Below are 18,432 nucleotides of genomic sequence, written 5' to 3' on the forward strand. Positions count from 1 at the left end.
ATAAACATCCTAATGAGTAAAACCTAGTGGTGCTACAAATATATTTTGGGTAGATGTTTGTTCTTAGAGTGAATATAGTCAGAAGACATTAAGTCAAAATCCCAAGTTTCCAGAAAGGTCTTATATTTATGTTCAGGGTATCACAGTGATGAGGAGCAAAGCTAAGATGTAAATTGAGGTCTTTTGGCCTCACCAAAGTTCACTCTACTATATTCACATTCAACTAAAAAGCTTATTTAATAAAAGAATGAATCATAGAACTGTTTAGTTTTTTATTCCCCAAGGCTTTAATTGCCAATGCATAGAAAAACAAACAGCTCTAAGTATTTCTAAAGAAACTGACAAATTTCCCATTCTTTACCATAGATTCCATATTTGTATAAGTGTGTTTTATACTTAAGTCCATATTCCCTACTAACAATAATGTGTGAATATCATCTGCATGTGATTGAAACTATGTCCAATTTCCATGCCAAATCCGGCTTCTTGTCAAGAGGATGCAGCATTACTGTCTTCCCCTCAATTGTGCAGATGCTTACACTCAGGGAGATGGCCCAAATTATAAAAGGTGTGCTTGAGCAGGCAGGAAAAAAAGAAATGAAAAATAAGTAATATGCAAATGTCATGTAAATATTATCTGAAGCATGAACAGGTTGCAATGTCTAATGGTTCTGCTGACATGTGTTTATTATGTGATGACTGGCTGATTTGAGAAGGGCTAGAGTAGACCAAGGAAACTGCAGGGAGGAGAGGAAGGGAATTATCAGGAAGGTAAACTGGAATTCTTTTTCTTTTTCTTTTTTTTTAAGGTTTTATTTATTTATTTCAGACAGAGAGACAGCATGAATGGGGCCAGGGGGAAGGGGCAGAGGGAGAAGCAGACTCCCCTCTGAGCAGAGAGCCAGACATGGGGCTAAATCCCAGGACCCTGGGATCATAACCTGAGGGAAGGCAGATACTTATCTGACTGAGCCACCCAGGACCCCGTATTCTTTGATTTTCAAGCAATATCTTTGTTTTTTCCTTTAGTGATGGGACAGGACTCCTTCTCCCTCCCTTCACTTTCTAACTATTTCGCATATACATAAGATGGAATAAATAAAGGGCAGTTAGCAATTTCCCTCCAGGAAGAGATTCTGTGAATAAAAACACATAAAGAGCTAATGCTTAAAGGGCCCTGCAGTGGGATAGGTCTGATCCCTTTATGAACATATGGGATGGATCTGAAACATGGAGTACCCATACTAGAGGATAGGAACCAGGAAGCGGCACCTCGGTAAAAATGAGCCAAGGAATTAGGAAGGGCACTAAAGGGGATTTATTCCCCGATGACTACAAGAAAGAGGCAGTGTCGGGGGTGACCTCCAAAGGAAAGACCTCCCCATGTCAAGAAGCTGACTAGGAGAAAGGAGACTTTCCTTGGGCTGGGAAAGGAAATACGGCTGTAACCTTAAGGTATGGACTATATGTACATCTCTCTGGACTCTGGGATATTTGACTGGCTGAATATATGGTGTTTAAAAATGAACTATCCCACCTATTCCTTCTACTATGATGAAGCTGTAAGTGTGAGTCTTACATATGTTGGAGATGTTTTGGGATAAGCGTCTTGCCCTTGTGGTCAGAAAACTGTTACTCTTTGTGTTAAGACTTAGAGCAACTAGGTTATTAATGGTGTAGGGATGAAGTCATTGGACTTCAGGTGTCAGCAGACCTGGATTCTGCTCTGCCACCTAATAGTTACAGGATTTGGAAAAAGCCATTTGTAAATATATTTGTGACAGTGTATTGTCATCGTCACCTTTAGCCTCAGAAAAGTGTTCTCTTAAGCTAACTACATTTAAAACAAAACAATACGAAACCCATAGTCTCCATATCATGCCATGACTTGGGAAAGCTAAGCCATCCTTTGACTAAAATTAGAATTTTGAGATCATTTCTACACTCACAATTTATAAAAGTGATAAATGACAATATGCCAGTTACTTTAGAAGCATTATAAACAGTCATGCATGACTTGTACAGAAACTATGAAGAACTTTTCAAAGAACCACACAAAGCAGGGTATTGTGGATGCCATGTCACACCACCCAACAGAAGTCCCCTTCAGGAGTGAGGGACTTATTTCCCAAGATGCTGGGGGTGGAAGAGGCTCCTGTTGCCTAAGGTTCTGTCCTGCATCACTGGGAGATGCCGGGGTATAAAAGCTCATCCATCTTGGCCCAGGAAGGGACGGTTCTGAAGGGGCAGCTTCAGAGCTTCTCAAGACGCATCAGCTGAGACCTTGATTCTGCATCATGGCCCAAGTTTTCCCTTTATCCTAAACCCATTTCTCTTCCTTCTACCTATTGTTGTTGATACTAGGGGCACTCCAAAATAAGCCTGCACTTGGGCTCCCAAGGAAGCCAACCTGAGGACTGGCATATCAGTTGGAATTCTGGGCATCTCAGTTACAATCACAATTAAGAATTTCCTCAAAACAATTTATTCTACAGCCCGTTTTGCAGTGTTTACCTACAATATTTATAGCATGCACGAAGCAAAACCAGCAGATCTCAGACAAAATGTAGCTCCTCCCCAGAACTTGTTCCTCCACTTCTGTTGTGTATCTATGAATGGAAACGTTGCCCTCTCTTACTTTTCACATGCAGATACATGTAAGTACATAGACTACATATGTTCCCCCCCACCCAAATTTTATTTTAAAAACTTCGAAATTTTCAGAAACTTTGACAGAGGACAAAGGATATCTGTACAGTTCTCATTGAGGTCTACCACTTGTTAATACTCCACTGCATTGTTTTCTCTTTTCTGCCAGACACTTATTTCCATATGTATCACCTAAGGAAATGGGTTTTTGCTACATAACCACGATAGTGTTATCACATCTAATATATTTAGCAAATACACTGTATCATGTAATACATGATAACAAAGCCAGTTTCCCCCATTCTTCATGAAAAAGTCTCCTAAGATTTTTCCCTAGTCCAAAATTCAGTCAAGCTTCATGCACTGCTTTTGAGTATGTTTCTCTAGATTCTTATAAATTAGAGCAGCCTTTTTGTCTTTGTTTTTAAAATTGTTTTGTTGATATAAACAATAAACTGACATATTTAAAGAGTAAAATTTGATGTTTTGACACATGTACACCAGTGAAATCATTACTACAATCAAGGTAGTAAACATATGCATCAGCTCCAAAAGTGTCCTCCTCCCCCTAATCTTTCCCCTTCACGCCTCCATACGCCTCCATACCCACCCTTCCATCTCCAAGCAACCACTGATTTGCTTTTTGTCATTGTAAATTAATTTGCATTTTATAGTTTTATATAAATAGGATCATATAGTGTGTACTGTCTTCTGTCAGGCTTTTTAAATTCAGCATACTTATTGTGAAATTCAACCAAATTGTTGAATGTTTCAATAGTTCACTTGTTTATATTGCTAAGCAGTATTCCACTGTATGGTTGCATCACTTTTTTTTTTTTTTTTTTTACATCACTTTTATTTAATCATTCATCTGTGAATGGACAACTGGGTATTTCCAGTTTTGGCTATTATAATAAGGCTGTTAGGAACATCATACCAAAGATTTTGTGTGAATATATTTTTCCACTTTATTTGGGGTATACAACCAAGAGAGGAATGTCTGGACCATAGAGTAAGTATATGATTAACTTTTTTAAAAATTGCCAAACTACTTTCTGAAAAGATAGTACCATTTTATGTTCTTGCCAGCAGTGTATGAGAATTGCAGTTCCTCAAAATCCTCTCCAACACCTGGTATGGTCAGTCTTTTTTAATTATAGCCATTCTAATAGGGGTTTAGTAAAATCTCATTGTCAATTTAATTTGCAATTTCCTAGTAGCTAGTAATATTCAGCAGATTTCATAGGGTCATTTGCTTTTTGTGCGTCTCCTTTGGTGACATGCTTTGTTCAAATCTTTTGGCTATTTGTTTGTTATTGGGTTTTTTCCTACTGCTAAAATCTGAGAGTTTTGGATTCTAGATATAGGACCTTTACCAGATATGTGCTTTGCAAAGATTTTTCTCCTAGTCCATAGCTTGTCTTTTTCATTATCTTATACTATATTTTGAAAAGTAGAAGTTTTTATTTTGGGTAAAGTATAATTTTTTTATTTGTTCTTTTATAGATTGTGCTTTTGATGCGATATCTAAGAAATCTTAGCCTAATCCAAGGCCACAGAGACTCTCTCCTCTCTATTCTAGAAGTTTTAGAGTTTGGGGTTTTATATTTAGATCTATAATACACTTTGCATTAATTTTAAAATATGGTACTAGGTATAGATCTAAGTTCATTTTGGGGGGATATGAATATCCTTCTAGCACAATTTGTTTAAAAGGCTATCTTTCTCTACTGCATTACCCTTGTACCTGTGTCAACAATTAGTTGTCTATACATGTGTGTTTTCTTTTTAATGGACTCTATTCAGTATCATTGATCTATTTGCCTTTCTTTACACTAATATCATATTATAGCTTTATCATAACTCTTAATATCAGATGGTGCCACCCCTCCAATTTTGTTCTTTTTCAGAGTTATTTTAGCAGTTACAGGTTCTTTGTATTTCCATATGAATTTTAGAATCAATTTGTCAATTTCTATAAGAAGCTTTTTAGAATTTTGATTGACATTGGGTTGAATTTATAGAATAATTTGTGGAGAACTGACATCTTAACAATATTGAGTCTTCCATCACATCAACACTATATATCACTCCATGTTTTAGGTGTACTTTAATTTCTCTCAGCAATATTGTGTAGTTTTCAATAGACATGTCTGTCAAATTTTGTTATTTTTGAAGACATTGACTTTTTAGAAGATCCCAGGCCCACGCCAACATCTTATAAAATGCCCCACATTCTGATTTGTGTATTTTCTCATGATTCAATTGAAGTCATAATGTTAGGGTGTTCTACTACTGTGATGCTGTTTGATCATGTGGTTAAGGTAGCGACCACCAGATCTCACCATTATAAAGGTACAATTTACCTTTGTTTTTGGAAAATCATTTAGGAGAAGTACATGGGAATAAAATCATTTAAAAAAGTTAAAATATAAGTTTTATTTAATACTTCTACTCTGACTTGATAGTTTTGTTTTGTTTTTTAAAGATTTTATTTATTTATGTTTTTATGTGAGAGAAGGAGAAGGAGAAGCAGACTCCCCACTGAGCAGGGAAGTCTGACTCAGGATTTGATCCCAGTACCCTGAGATCATGACCTAAGCCAAAGGCAGACATTTAACCAACTGAGCCACCCGGTCACTCCTGACATGTGATAGTTTTTATCTAATATTCCTTTTCAGTGAGCCAAATTCCAATTTTCTCTCTAGGAAAGCTATTAGAAAGGAGATGCTAATACTTTTCTTATCCTCATTCTAAAATAATTTACTACTAAAAATAATGGGCTACTAGGAAAGGTTTGCCTAACCCCAATGACTGATGGGTGAGGTTAGTCTGTATGAAATCAGAGATGAGCCCTTAAGACAAGAGGATATGGCAAAAGAAAATCTTTCTCAAAGTGTTGACAATACAAGTTCAGGTCCTATCTCAGTGAGATCTTGTCACTATGGAAGCCAGCCGGGTTTTGATCAATTCTGTAGGTTCATAAGCTCTAAACCAATTATATAGACTCTCAATCAACATTAAACAAAAACAGGTGTCTTGCCATAATGGTGTGCATTACATGTAAACAGATGGGGATTCCAGTAGGCGATCGCTTTCTTTCAGGCAGGGTATATTTTATATTCTGTGAGGAGAATTCCTGTGTACTGATATTCTACTTTACATCAGGCTTGGTGCTATGGGACATTACATGTGTGATTGCTTTAAAATAGTCACAAGCGAACCATTATTGGAGTCACAGATAGGGATATTACCTTTAAATGGACATTGGACTCTGCTTAAATCCAATGCATCTCTCTTTCTTCCTCAAAAGACATCATTTCCCCTAGCTGGAAAATATATTTCTCTAAAATACACAGTATACTGTACTATGTGATGTTTCCTCATTCCTTTGCATCCATGAAAACCTGAGTAAACAGGTGTACTGAGATTTATGGGCAAGCAGCAATATTTATTTTTGCTCATGGGGAAAATTGCCAAGATTCAGCAAGTTACAGTTAATGTTCACCTCATTTGGCTTGGATCAGAGTAGGTCTTGAAGGGAGATGGCTAGACAGAAATATGAGCAACTCAGACAAAAGAGCATTCAGTTACTGGGCTGGAAAATAGTAATTACTTTTACTATTTTAAAATTTCTGCAAACCAGGGTTTTTATATCTATGCCTAAAATGCAAAGACACATCTGACATGGAATACCCCCAACATTGTATTTATTTAAAATATGAATGTTAGGTCTTTTAAAACCTTCATCCAGTATTATATTTTCATAAATTAAAAAAAAATGTAGCAAAAGGAAAAAAGCTGAAATGCCTATAAACAAGCAAACAACAACAACAACAACAAAACGGATGGGAGATTGTTAGAATTGAAAGACTCCTTTTAAATAACTTTGCTGATTTCATTTAGTTGGGATTTGCTATTCTGTGAACTATATTATAAACAATGATAGGGATAATTCTAAGACATGTCATTACTGTTAACAGGATACTCTCTCACCCCAAAAAATATTCTTTTTAAACTGTTTATACAGCATTTATCACAAAGGGCATCAGTAACTTGCTCTACACCAGGCAGCTCTCTAAAAATTGACGATGGGTCAGTTGCACTGGATTTCAGACATTTTTTTGCTGAGACCTCTTATTGTGGAGAGCTTTTATTGAATGTCATAGACTGAGAATGAGTTGGCATGACAAGCAACTTCTGTCTAGACAAAAGGCTACAAAATAATGACAATAGAACTAGTCTGCATTTCCCCAAACCAAACAGTTCAAGTTTCACGCAAATGGCTTTCCTCCGCTACTTTTTGGTATAGTCTCTATTGAAATGATACATAGAGAGTGTTTCTTGGGGGTTTTGCTACTGTGCTCTCTAAATTCATTAGAAATTTATTGAACTAGGTTTATAAAATTCACCATGACACCTGGCAAGATTTAACACCTCCAAGATCAGTTTATATCTTAGGGTGTGATTATATGGATAGGTACACACATATTCATTCTTCCTTCAGGCATTCATAAGGGATGCTTTTGGATGCACATGAACCTGGGTATTTTAGAGAAATGTAAATAATGTTTTTCATCCTTAACAACTCTGGCTCCATCATTATTTTTTGGTTAAAGTCCTCAATGACCTAGCAGAGATATGTACCTGGGAGCAAAATGTTTTCCCCAGGCCTCACTTAGTTGTTTAGTTGGAGAGCTCTCTGGATAAACATTCATTTATGTTTGCTGTAACTTCTAGCCTGCTCTGTATATTGTGACCAGTGCTCCTGCTCTCCCTGGGCAAGTGTGTCCCTCAAGATTTCCTAACTTTCCCTGGCAGAGTAAGGTGTTCCTTCTACTATAATTAGTATAATTAATAGCTTATGTATCTGTCTCCCCCATCCCAGACACTACCACACTGGACTTTGGAGTTTTCTGAAGTATATATCATTTACTCTGCTAGCCATTAATAAGAGGGAATGGATTTTCAAAGTGATGGACACTCACTAAATGTATAATTGGGGAAGGAGAGGGAATGAAATTCTTATGACCTCTTTCTTTGTCTTGATATTTCACAAACTCTGCCTTGATGGAAATGAACATCAAATGACACCTGTTCTCCTCTTCAGAGGCATGTTCTAGCTGCTTTAGTATTTTCTTATTCCATGGACTGGGTACACAACAACACAAGCCTATCACAAATAAGCCCTGCCTAGATGTTTATATCTGATAAAAGATTTATCATTTCTGTTAGTTTCTACCCCAAACGTTCTGACACCAAAAGGTATGGTTCAAGTAATTACTATCCTTTGAATAACCTATTTATCCCCTAATTCTTGTTATTTTTTTCCAACTTTAACATTTTTCTTATATGGGGGACTTCAGAATAGCACTGTTCCTACTAGGGAATTGTGAACTCTATAACCACATATTCAGGTCATTGTTTCTATTGACATATGCAGGAAGTGTAGAAAACAGGCTTTACTTTCCAGAGCACAAATGTGCCATTCCTTTGGCACTCATTACCTGGGTAGCTTCATTAGTTCTTATAAAAACACTGAAGATTTTCACCTGCTGATTTCAAAAGGTCTTAGTACTTCACCCAAAGTAAACACTTATTACGTGTTCAGTAGCCTAAATGTTCAAGTGGCATTAGGTAATGTGAATTCACTCACCAGCTCAATTGGTAGAGAATGCCCATTTTAGGTGACCTAATACTTCAGTTGATAGGGATGTCCTGATATTTTAAGGCAAAGTCTGAAAGCCCCAATTATTTCATTTGTTTTTCTAGGATCTCTTCTTGACCATTTGGGTTTTTCTTTCTTTTTTTTTTTTCTTTTTGGATGCTTTATTTTTCAAATGACATTTCTGAGGTAGGGTATAATTTACACTTTTAAGTGTAGGCATCAAAGAGCCTGACTCAAGTATGAATGATTACTGATGCTCAGAGAGATGGAGTTTAACCTGGCTGTCACAGGGTATCCTGCTGCTTCTCTATCGCCACACACTGTTTATATAATTTTTTATGTTCTAGGAAATGCACAATCAGGCATGCATTTTATTCTATCCAGAAAAGTAAAAACATGTACCCATCACTGGTGAACCACCAAATGATCTCTTTAAGTTGCTGTCATATGCCAAGCTAGGAGCATGGTGCTAGGAGCTTTTATGTTATTCCCATATTATAGACTACAAGCCAAGTACTTTATGTAACATAAATATGGTCACATAGCACGTAAGTGGTGGAACCCAGATCTGTCTTACATATGGTTCCTTTATAAAGAAACCCTGAAAACAGATGCATTTATTTTTGGATTTTTCCACATGTCCAAAATTTTTGAAGAGGGCAAGGATGAGCAGATTTCTATTCAGGGTGAGAAGTTGTTCCCACTCTTAGAATCCATATGCTGCAATGGGAAAGCAGAAGTTCATTCCTAGTCTCTTTCTTGTTCTGAAATCTCCAGTATCTAATAGCCATGAAAACTAGCAAACCTAAACTGAGGTGATAATAAGGGGGAAGTCTCATCCCTAAATCCTATTCAGTGGCTATTGCCCTTTTTCAATGAGACTCCAAGACACAAAGGTACATTTTAAAACCACCAAAAAGTCAAGAAGGAATTGTGAATTGAATATGTGTGTGTGTATATATATATACACACAAAACACACACATATACACACATACGCATACATATAATGTCTGTCTGGAGCTTGTGAAAGTGACCTTCTTTGGAATAAACATCTTTGCAGAGGTTAACATTAAGGAACTTGAGTTGAGAATACCTTGGATCAGGGTGCCTCACATCTAACGAGAAGCGAAGAGTAGAGAAGGTGCTGTGACCGAGATAGCCGAGAATGGAGTGATATGTTTACTAGCCACAGAAGCCAAGGATTGCTGGCAGCCAATAGAACTTTGGGGAGAGTCTTAAAATAGCCCTTCCCAGAGCCTCTACAAAAAGCCAACCCTGCCAATGCCTGCATTCAGAATTTATGGCTTCCAGAACCGTGAGAGAATACATTCCTGTTGTTTGAAGCCACCAAGTTTCTGATAATTTGGCAGCCCTTGGAAAGTAATACAGCCAGTCTGGGGGCTAGTGGAAACCAGTTTTATCTTCCTCCTTCTTATCCCTCTTCCCTTTTCCTTCTTTGTCAGGTATCATCACAAAATATCATAGCTTTAGTGGCTCAAACAACAGAAATTTCCTTTTCATAGTCTGGGAACTCTAAGATCAAGGTGGCATAGTGTGGCCTCCCTCTCACTGTGTATTTACATGAACTGTTCTTTGCATGCAGGGAGAAACAGCAAGCTCTCTGTGCATCTTCTTATAGGACACTAATCCCATCAGTATAGCCCTACCTTGGTAACCTCATTTAGCCCTTATCACCTCCCAAAGGCCCCGTCTTCAAATACCAGCACATTGAGGGTTACAGCTTCAACATGTGAATTTGGGAGGAGAGTCCAAACATTTAGTCCACAGCCCATCATTCTCTCTTCCTCTTCTAGGTCAGCCTTATTGAGGTAGAATGATAAACCATAGAAATCAGCGATTTTAAATGCTTGCAGTCCCGTAGTTGCCACTACAATCATAGTACAGAGTATTTCCATCATCCTACAAAGTTCCTCGATGCCCCTTTGCAGTCAAGCCTTTCTCCCTACATTGTGGCCAACACTGATTTGCTTATTTTAATCACTACAGTTTTGCCTTTTCTACAATAACATATAAATGGAATCATGCAGTATGTTTTTAGCGTCTTACTCCTTATTTAACATGATGCTTTTGAGATTCATCCATGTTCTTGTATGTAGTCAATAGTTTCTTCCTTCGATTGTAGATTAGCATTCCAATGTATGGATATACTACCATCTGTTTATCCATTGAACAGTTGGGTTGTTTACAGTTTGTGGTATTATACATAAAGCTGCTATGGATAACTATGTACAACTTTGTGAGGACATATGTTTTAATTTCTCATGAATAAATACCTAGGGGTGGAATAGCTGTCATGTAGTATTTAATTTTTATAAGAAACCACCAAACTCTTTAATTAAGTGCATACCCATTAGTAATGCATGAATGTATTAGTTGTTCCATGTTCCTGCCAACATTGGGATTATCATTGTTTTTAACTTTGGCCATTCTGGTGGGTGTGTAATAGTATCTCATTATGATCTTAATTTCCATTTCTGGGACTGATTTTATATTTCTAATCCTGCACAGCTTCTTCCTTCAGTTACCCCAAAGACCAGAGCTGCATGCTTAATTTCATTCTTGGATTAAGAGTTGATAACTTGGGACCTTTGGACCAACACAGCGTAAGAAAATGGACATACCAATCATCCATCCAAGGTCCTTGTGCTTATTAGTGCTTGTCCACATAGACATCTTGTGAGCAGTTTTTTTTTTTTCATATTTGTTCAAGTCAACCTTAATGTATGCTTTTGATTCTCATGAATAGGGGATACCAGGTAATATGCCTTAGTGTTCTTAGTGTCCTGAACATGAAAATTGTGGTTCACAATGGTGGTTCTTAAATCTGCATGCATACAAGTCACTAACTACAAGTTACAAGTCAACTAAACTAAAAAAGATCTACTCCTAGCCTCTCTTTAGTTTAGCAGGTCTGGAACAAGACTTGGAATTTTGTACTTTTAAATGTCTAATTTCTAGACTGGTAGATCTTTAACTGAATTTTGAAAGAAGCTTGCTTAGATGCTCCCAGGTTTCTTCTAACTTTGAAATCTTATGCAGAACAGGAGATAAATCTGATCTGTTACTCAGGCCTTTCCTTAAGGTTATGAAAAATACTTTGTAAACAGTAAGTGCTTGATAAATCAAGGCAGATAAAAATCAGTGATGGGAAATCAGTTTTAGTAATTAAATTATTGCTTCCCGTAGTTTGGAGCAGCCATTCCCAAGTGTCCAGAAAAGAAAGGTTATCATTTCTTTTCAGTGAGCTCTCTGATTTCCACCTGCTATCTTTAACCCTACTCTACCACTTTCTTTTTGTTGGGCTGTGGCCAAGTGCTTTATTTCTCTGAGTTTGTTTCCTCATTGTAAATGGCTGTGGGGAGAACCCTCAAGGATTGTTGGTTGTGAAATAATTTAAATAATACAGATGGAAGACTGAATATAGCATTTGGCATTTAGAAAATGGCCAATACATAATAGATATTGTTGTTTTGGTTACTATTATTCAGACAAAATGATGGTGTCTCTCTCTTCTGAGCTGTAAAAGCTGGCTTCTGCACTTCCCCTCATGCCCTCCTGCAAGGATTAGAAACAGACAAAAGAGATGACCCAATTTAGTCTGTTGAGGGCCAAGGCTTTGAGAATACAGAAGGGGAGGAAACTAACACAGCTAGGGTTGAACTGTGATGCCATAGACTTGGGGCTCTGAGACTTACTCCTTGGAGGCTTTGGAAACAAATTTTCAGCTAACATGAGGGTGATTTATTTGAGAAGCTGAAGGAATAGACCTGCTTTTCTCAGCTTTAGGGATTTTACATTAAACTTCCTGCTCCTCTGTGTCAAACTTAGGCAAAGCAAAGCTACTATATTTTTTGGGACAATAATCTAACATCAGTCTACCTGCTATTTTGTTTAAATGGGTCAATGCACAGATCTGGAACTCAGGACAATTGAGGCAGCTGGTAAGAGGTTCCCTATGCATGTTCATTGACATCCTACTACACTGTAAGAAGAGAGAGAGAGACAAAGGTGGGTAAATGAGGCAAATTTCTAGTCTTCTATACATAATAGCGATGACCATAAATAGAACGTATATGTGGGCAACCCTGTGGGATTGTTTTCTTTTTTTTTAAATTTTATTTATTTATTTTTTTTGGGGGGGGATTGTTTTCTGACACAGAGTTAGTAGTCAAGTAATTGACAGTTCTTCATAGGAACAACAAATAACTCATGGCTACCATGTTTGAGCATTTACTATAAGCCCAGCACTGTGCTCTGTGTAATGTGATTTATACATTAGCTCATTCACACTCATTTCAGGTAATCCCTATTTCCTCAGATGAGGCCCATAGAGGTGATCTCACACTGTTGTCTATGGAAGAGTGTGATTGAAACCGAGGTCTCCACCTCTTCACTGACCTGAGAGCAAGCCTAAGTAATAAAATGTGGGTATTCTTTATTAAACAGTGCCACTCCAGTAACTAATCCAGGAAAGGCAGCTTCTGGTTGTATTAAATACCATATTAAGAAGAAAAAAAAAAGTTTCTGGGGTCTTTGAGTCATAAGCGAAAGAGTAAAATAGAAATCTTGATTTGAGTTGGTGATGCTTTAATTGTAGTGATCACACAAAGGCTAAAGATGTCACCCAACACATGTGGGAGTGATAGATGAAGCTCATTCCACCTCCCTTTATTTTGTTAAGTGGGCAGATTCGTGTAAAGGACGTACTGAAGTGCAGGTTCTGGGGCATTCTCACAGTAGCAGTTACCTTGCAACTTATTTATGTGTCCCTTATACTTCCCCAAAGGCTTTTTTCACAGACATTTTTAAGGGACTTGCCATAAAACTAGGTGAGGTCAGAGAAAAAAATCAGAGAACAGCAAACTTAGAGGAAGGGAAGAGATGGTTTGAAGAGGGATCTAAGAGATAACAGCTCCTACTCATCAGCTTTCAGAGCATGATTCTGAGTTTCCTGGCAGGGAATGAAGGCAGACAGAAGCAATGTCACATCAGGATGATTTAAGGAAGGTGGTTGGGGAGCCCTCTCAGAGCTAAGAGTACCTGGAAGCCACACTTCTCTTATAGTCCTGACCCTATCTTTTAGATGCAGCTTTTGTCTACTGATATATATATTCAGAGTAAGTCAGCTCTCATGCACTGATTTGGTACTCTGACCTAGACCTCCACTGCCCCAGGTAAATGCGCTGCCCTCCATGATTTTGTATTCTTTTGCTCAAACGGTCAACATATCCTATTAAGATCTGATCCAGTTCCAAAGGGATGAGGCAGGAGGCAGATGCCATGCACAAACTATTTACCGTTGTAGGCAGGGGCCCATGGGTTGGACCGTATGCCATGTAGGTTTGCTTGGGCAAAGAAATGAAATTCCTCTCCCTACCTCTGCTCTTAGTTCTGCTGGCTGGAGCTTTGCTTCCGCCATGAACTTAACATAAGCTTCTTCCTATCTCTGAGTTGCTGCTGCTTCTGTAAAATAAAGAGTTGGACTCTGTTATCTCTAAACGCCACCGCCCAGCATATCTGTATTTGAAACCACACAGAATGAGCACATCTTTGGACCAAATGTCCTTGGTTGAAATTCCCTCCCCCTCCCCATGGAACCAAACACTGATTTTCTGCATGCACAGAGCTAGGACTGGGGATTCATTCCCCAGAAGGTCTAATGAGATGTATGTAAATAGCTCTCCCTGCCACCAGCCTCCTCAATTACAGAACCGGAGCTTTGCCAATTCACCCGACTTCTAGAAATTCACCTCTCCGGTCCAGCAAAACAGGCATTAAGAAGCCTATAAATAATCATCTTATTCCCACATCTCTGCAATAGCAGAGAGGCTGGTGCTGCAAACAAATAAATTGGCAGTTCATAGACAATGCAAATGAACATTTAGGGGGTTAAGGCTTGTGTGATGTATTTGGAAGCAAGCAGCAGTTTGGGTTGTTTTTGTTTTTGTTTTTGTTTTGAGGAACAAAAGGCAACCCCCTTCCCTCTGCCCATCCTGCTTCAGTGTGTGGCTTTAACTCCTTCCCCAGCATAAGGTCCATGGCTAGCATCTCCATTTCATATGCTGAAGCTAAATTTTAGGAAGAAGAAAGAAACCCTTTGGGTCCCTGAACTAGGGGACCCTGTCATTTATCAGGAGCAGACGTGAGCGCCCTGTGCTATGAAGTTGCATGTGTTGAATGATAAAGAAGGTGTTTTTGGTTCCCTTCAGTTTTCTTTCAAACACCAGGATCTAAAGCCAGATTTGGCGGCTGGGGTGTGATCAGGAGACTGTTTTCATGAATTTTCATTAGCACCCTTGCTATAATGTTTTAAGGACCCTCTGACTCTGTCTTTTTGATGAGGAGAAATTACTATGAACTTGGAGTTTTCTCATTCCCTTCTAAGAAAATGACCTCTGCTTCCTCCCAGTAAGACAGAAATGAATGCCATACTTCACACTCAGTGCTACAGTAATTAATAATTTTACACATCTGAAACCAAGTTAGGGCCAGAGCCTTCATAGGTGACAAGCAGGATGCCTTCTGCAAGGTGAAAGGGATACTTTCTTTACCAGCAGAAAGAATTATTCAGAAATTTCCATAGGGACCGATGTGAAGAACTGTCATCTTTTTCGTATAATAACTAATGGTAGGCTCTCTGCTCAGTGCTTTATATGCAATGTCTCACTTAGTCCCTGAACACCATAGGTGCTGGGCAGATGGGTACCATCAATACCACCAGATGTCCAGTAAGAAAGGAAGGCTCAGAGAACTCCTATCCTTATTCAAAGTCACATAGCCAGGGAATGGCAGAGCCAGAATCCATACCTGGGAGAGTCTTCACTCCATAGCTCATGTATTTATAGCACACAAGGCCTTGAGAAACACTAATGTTACTTAATGTCACAGACTTCAAAATATCATTAAATCATTTTTCAAATTGCCCTCTTTTTCTTATGTAGAATAAACGGTTCCTTCCCTTTACTGAATAAACTGGATTGGCAGACGTAAGCATTCAAATAAAAATAATGCAGGAAAGAACATAAAAACAAATAATTCACCCTCTAATTAAGTTCTCAAATTTTCCATTTGAAGCCTAGATAATGATGTGGTGTAATTATTATAAAAATAACAATCTATTATTACCGCTATGAAATTACCAATTATTACAGAATTCATATTGGCTTGGGAACATCTCTCCATGTTAAAGTAGTGCCCCCCATTCCCCACTTTTTTGACTGTAGTAGAAATAAATTTGTGCGGAAAATTATATAGGCCATATTATATAATGAGGAAGAGTTTTGGGAAGGAGGATGGTAAACAGTTGGATTCACTCAGCAATCATTTTTCACCTAAATGTCAACGCTGCTCATCTTCCCAAAAGAAAGGCACATATATCTGTTAAAAATGGGCTGGTGTAAAAATCGTCTCATGCAAGCAAGCAAGACAGGTGGGGGTTGAGGGTGCGAGGGGTGGTGATGATACTGCACTGCCCATTCACCCACTTTGTTCATGTATCTCTGCTACCTTGAACCACTTAGCAAAACAGAAGAAACACCTGCCTCTCAACCAGGAAGCAGGGAATTTGTCTTTTGTGAAAAACTGTATCTAAAAGATTGGTTTTACCCCCCTGGGCCAAATGAAACTTTCACCAGCAGTCCCTTTCCTTGCCAAGTGAGCTTGGCCTGATCAACTGAATACACAGTGCCCCATGGCTGGGCTGAGGAGAATAAGTGCCACTTCTGGTTTGTTCCATTAACCAAAGAGCAGGCCTCTCTGACTTTGAATTGTAGGGGACTCTGGCATGAGGCTAAGCAAAAACCCCATGAACACCACACTCTGATTCTCACCAACTCCCAGAAGACCTATTTTTTCTAATGTTGCTAAACTTGTCACCTTGCAGGAAAGCACACTTTTTATGAAGCTTAGTTTAACCAAATCTGAAGAACTTTTGTTACCTTTGCAGCATGAAACTTTTGTGCTTTGGCTGTTAAGGGAAATCAGCTTCTTCTTGATTCTCATTGTGTTCCAGATCTCTACATATTTATTTTCTCTATTAAGCATTTTCCCTCTTTTCTACCCCCTTCTCCACAAAACCCGCCAACTATTTTCCTATTACAAACATCAAAAATAAACTAGACACAGTTAATAATTTAAAATCATAGCCACATTTAAAAAGGAAGTTAAAGGATTCTCTCATTTCTTTCTTTCTTTCTCAAAACCTCCTTTGTGAGTCCAAAAACACACTCAAAGGATAGAGAAAGATGATTTATTGCTTTGGAGATCCTGCCATACAATTAAGCTTTGTCCCAGTTTATTTCTAGGTTGGTTAGTGAGCTACTGGGGCATCATTACGAAATGACAGTTATGCCTAGTGAGCTTCAGGAGCCAAATAACTCCCCTTGCGCTGAAATTCTCTTTTTGTAGAGCTAAATAAACAAAAAGCAACAAATATAATAATAATTTCAAGTAGACTTGAGTACTTTGAATTTGTCCTCTTTCCTGCTATCTCACAAATCCATTTCTTCCTTGATCTACCCCATTTCCTTCAATAGCAAGGTCATTTGCTTAAGCCAGTGATGGTCTTTCTACCCTCCCTTCCTCCCCTTCTCACCTTCAACCTGTAGCATGTCATGTCTGTTGATTCCAAACCTATGTCTGTCTATTAACTCTATCTTGATAGCCACCATCATTTCTCACCTAGAAGGTTCCTAAGTGGTCGTCATTTGCACTCTTGCTCCCACTATATAATGCAAAGAGGACATTTTTTTTTTACTTTAAATTAATTTATGTAACTCTCATGCTTAAAAACTTCAATTGGCTTTCTCTTATAACTGCAATAAATTCCAGACTCTGCAACATAGTCTACACTGCTTCTGCACAATCTGGCCCTAGCCTCCTTGCAGTTTCTCTAAAAATTCCATCTCTCCTCTGGTAGAATGAGTTGGTCAAGGAGGTTCAGATGGGTGTGTTATGAAAAAATTGTTTTCGAGACACGGGGAAGAGAAAGATAAGAGAAGATTATGCACTTGTTTTTCCTAAGAGCAAGAAAAGAGGTGGTTCAAAGGTGATCAAGTAGGAGGCTAGAGTCAGGCAGAGACATTCTGACTTGGAAGCAAGAGTGGGGGAATATAAAGAGGTTTTCTAGGCTGATTCTTAGAAGACAGGTGTCCATATCCACCTCATCATACCTACTTGGGGGTTTTCTTCTACTCCATTTATGTAATCACACCTCTCTCCATTTAGCAAACTTTTCATGGGGCACTAACTATGGTTAGACAGAAAGAGAAGCCAAGGAAACATTAGGACCAAAGAAGAATGCAAATGGACAGCACTCTGGCTGGACCTACCTTATCTTAAAGCATATGCTGGTGATGTGGCACCAAGACTTAGGCCCTTTCCCTGTCTCAGCCCTTGAAAATGAAATCAAAAATACAGACTTCCCATGACTCCCTGATTAAAGAGCTGTAGACTGAAACTTCTTTAGCCTAGGAAAGGGTCTTTTTTGACTACTAAAAAGGGGGGGGGTTCAATCTCAAACCATTTACTTTCATCAGAGATTCTAAGCCCACCCTCCCCCTTATATGGACACATAGAAACATATCCAACCCCCTCACACACACACACACACACACACACACACACACACACAATTATGAAGCAGAGAGAGATGTGCAGCTGGTTTTGTTGGGCATGTGGAACCAGGCAAAGGTTGTTCATGAAAACAAATTACAAGCATGTCTTTGGCCCGATGTATACTATGTGACACTAACAAGACCCTTCAAAAAGTTGAATATTGCATCTGACAGGACAAAGTGCCCTCTGATAGCTTAAAAAGAGACTGTGGCCCACCCAACCACATACATTGGAAGAAGGGAAAAAGCAACCACTGTGACAGCTCTGAAACATGGACCCTACATTGACACAACGATTTTTCTTTTTCATTAGATTGGGAACCTGCTCATTAGATTTAAGTTCAAAACCAAGAGAGAAAGAGAAAGAGATATAATGTTCTGATAGATTTTTAAATGTGTTTATGAGATCTTAGCCAAAAGACCTTCTGATTTAAATCAACCAACCAGATGCTCCCAAGATGATAATAAAATAAAGCAG

The 18,432-nt window shown here is 38.4% G+C and overlaps 1 protein-coding gene and 1 long non-coding RNA gene across 14 annotated transcripts in view; one reads left to right on the forward strand and one right to left on the reverse strand.

Annotated features, from left to right (window-relative positions):
* Positions 1-18,432, reverse strand: part of GRM7 (glutamate metabotropic receptor 7) — an 849,841-nt gene that overhangs the window by 70,273 nt on the left and 761,136 nt on the right. The gene's annotated exons all lie outside the window — the stretch shown is intronic.
* The window catches only part of LOC140611270 (uncharacterized), a 62,900-nt gene continuing 49,411 nt past the window's right edge, over positions 4,944-18,432 (forward strand). For 5 of the 7 annotated variants that reach the window (XR_012012550.1, XR_012012551.1, XR_012012548.1 and 2 more), the window contains exons 1-3: positions 4,944-5,004; positions 10,849-10,977; positions 12,252-12,348. This is a non-coding gene — a long non-coding RNA (uncharacterized lncRNA). Of the gene's footprint in view, positions 5,005-10,848; positions 11,017-12,251; positions 12,349-18,432 lie in introns of all 7 variants that reach the window. The other 2 variants (XR_012012546.1, XR_012012552.1) reach the window with 1 other exon arrangement.

Source organism: Canis lupus, chromosome 19 (assembly GCF_048164855.1).
Source record: "Canis lupus baileyi chromosome 19, mCanLup2.hap1, whole genome shotgun sequence".
NCBI lineage: Eukaryota > Metazoa > Chordata > Mammalia > Carnivora > Canidae > Canis > Canis lupus.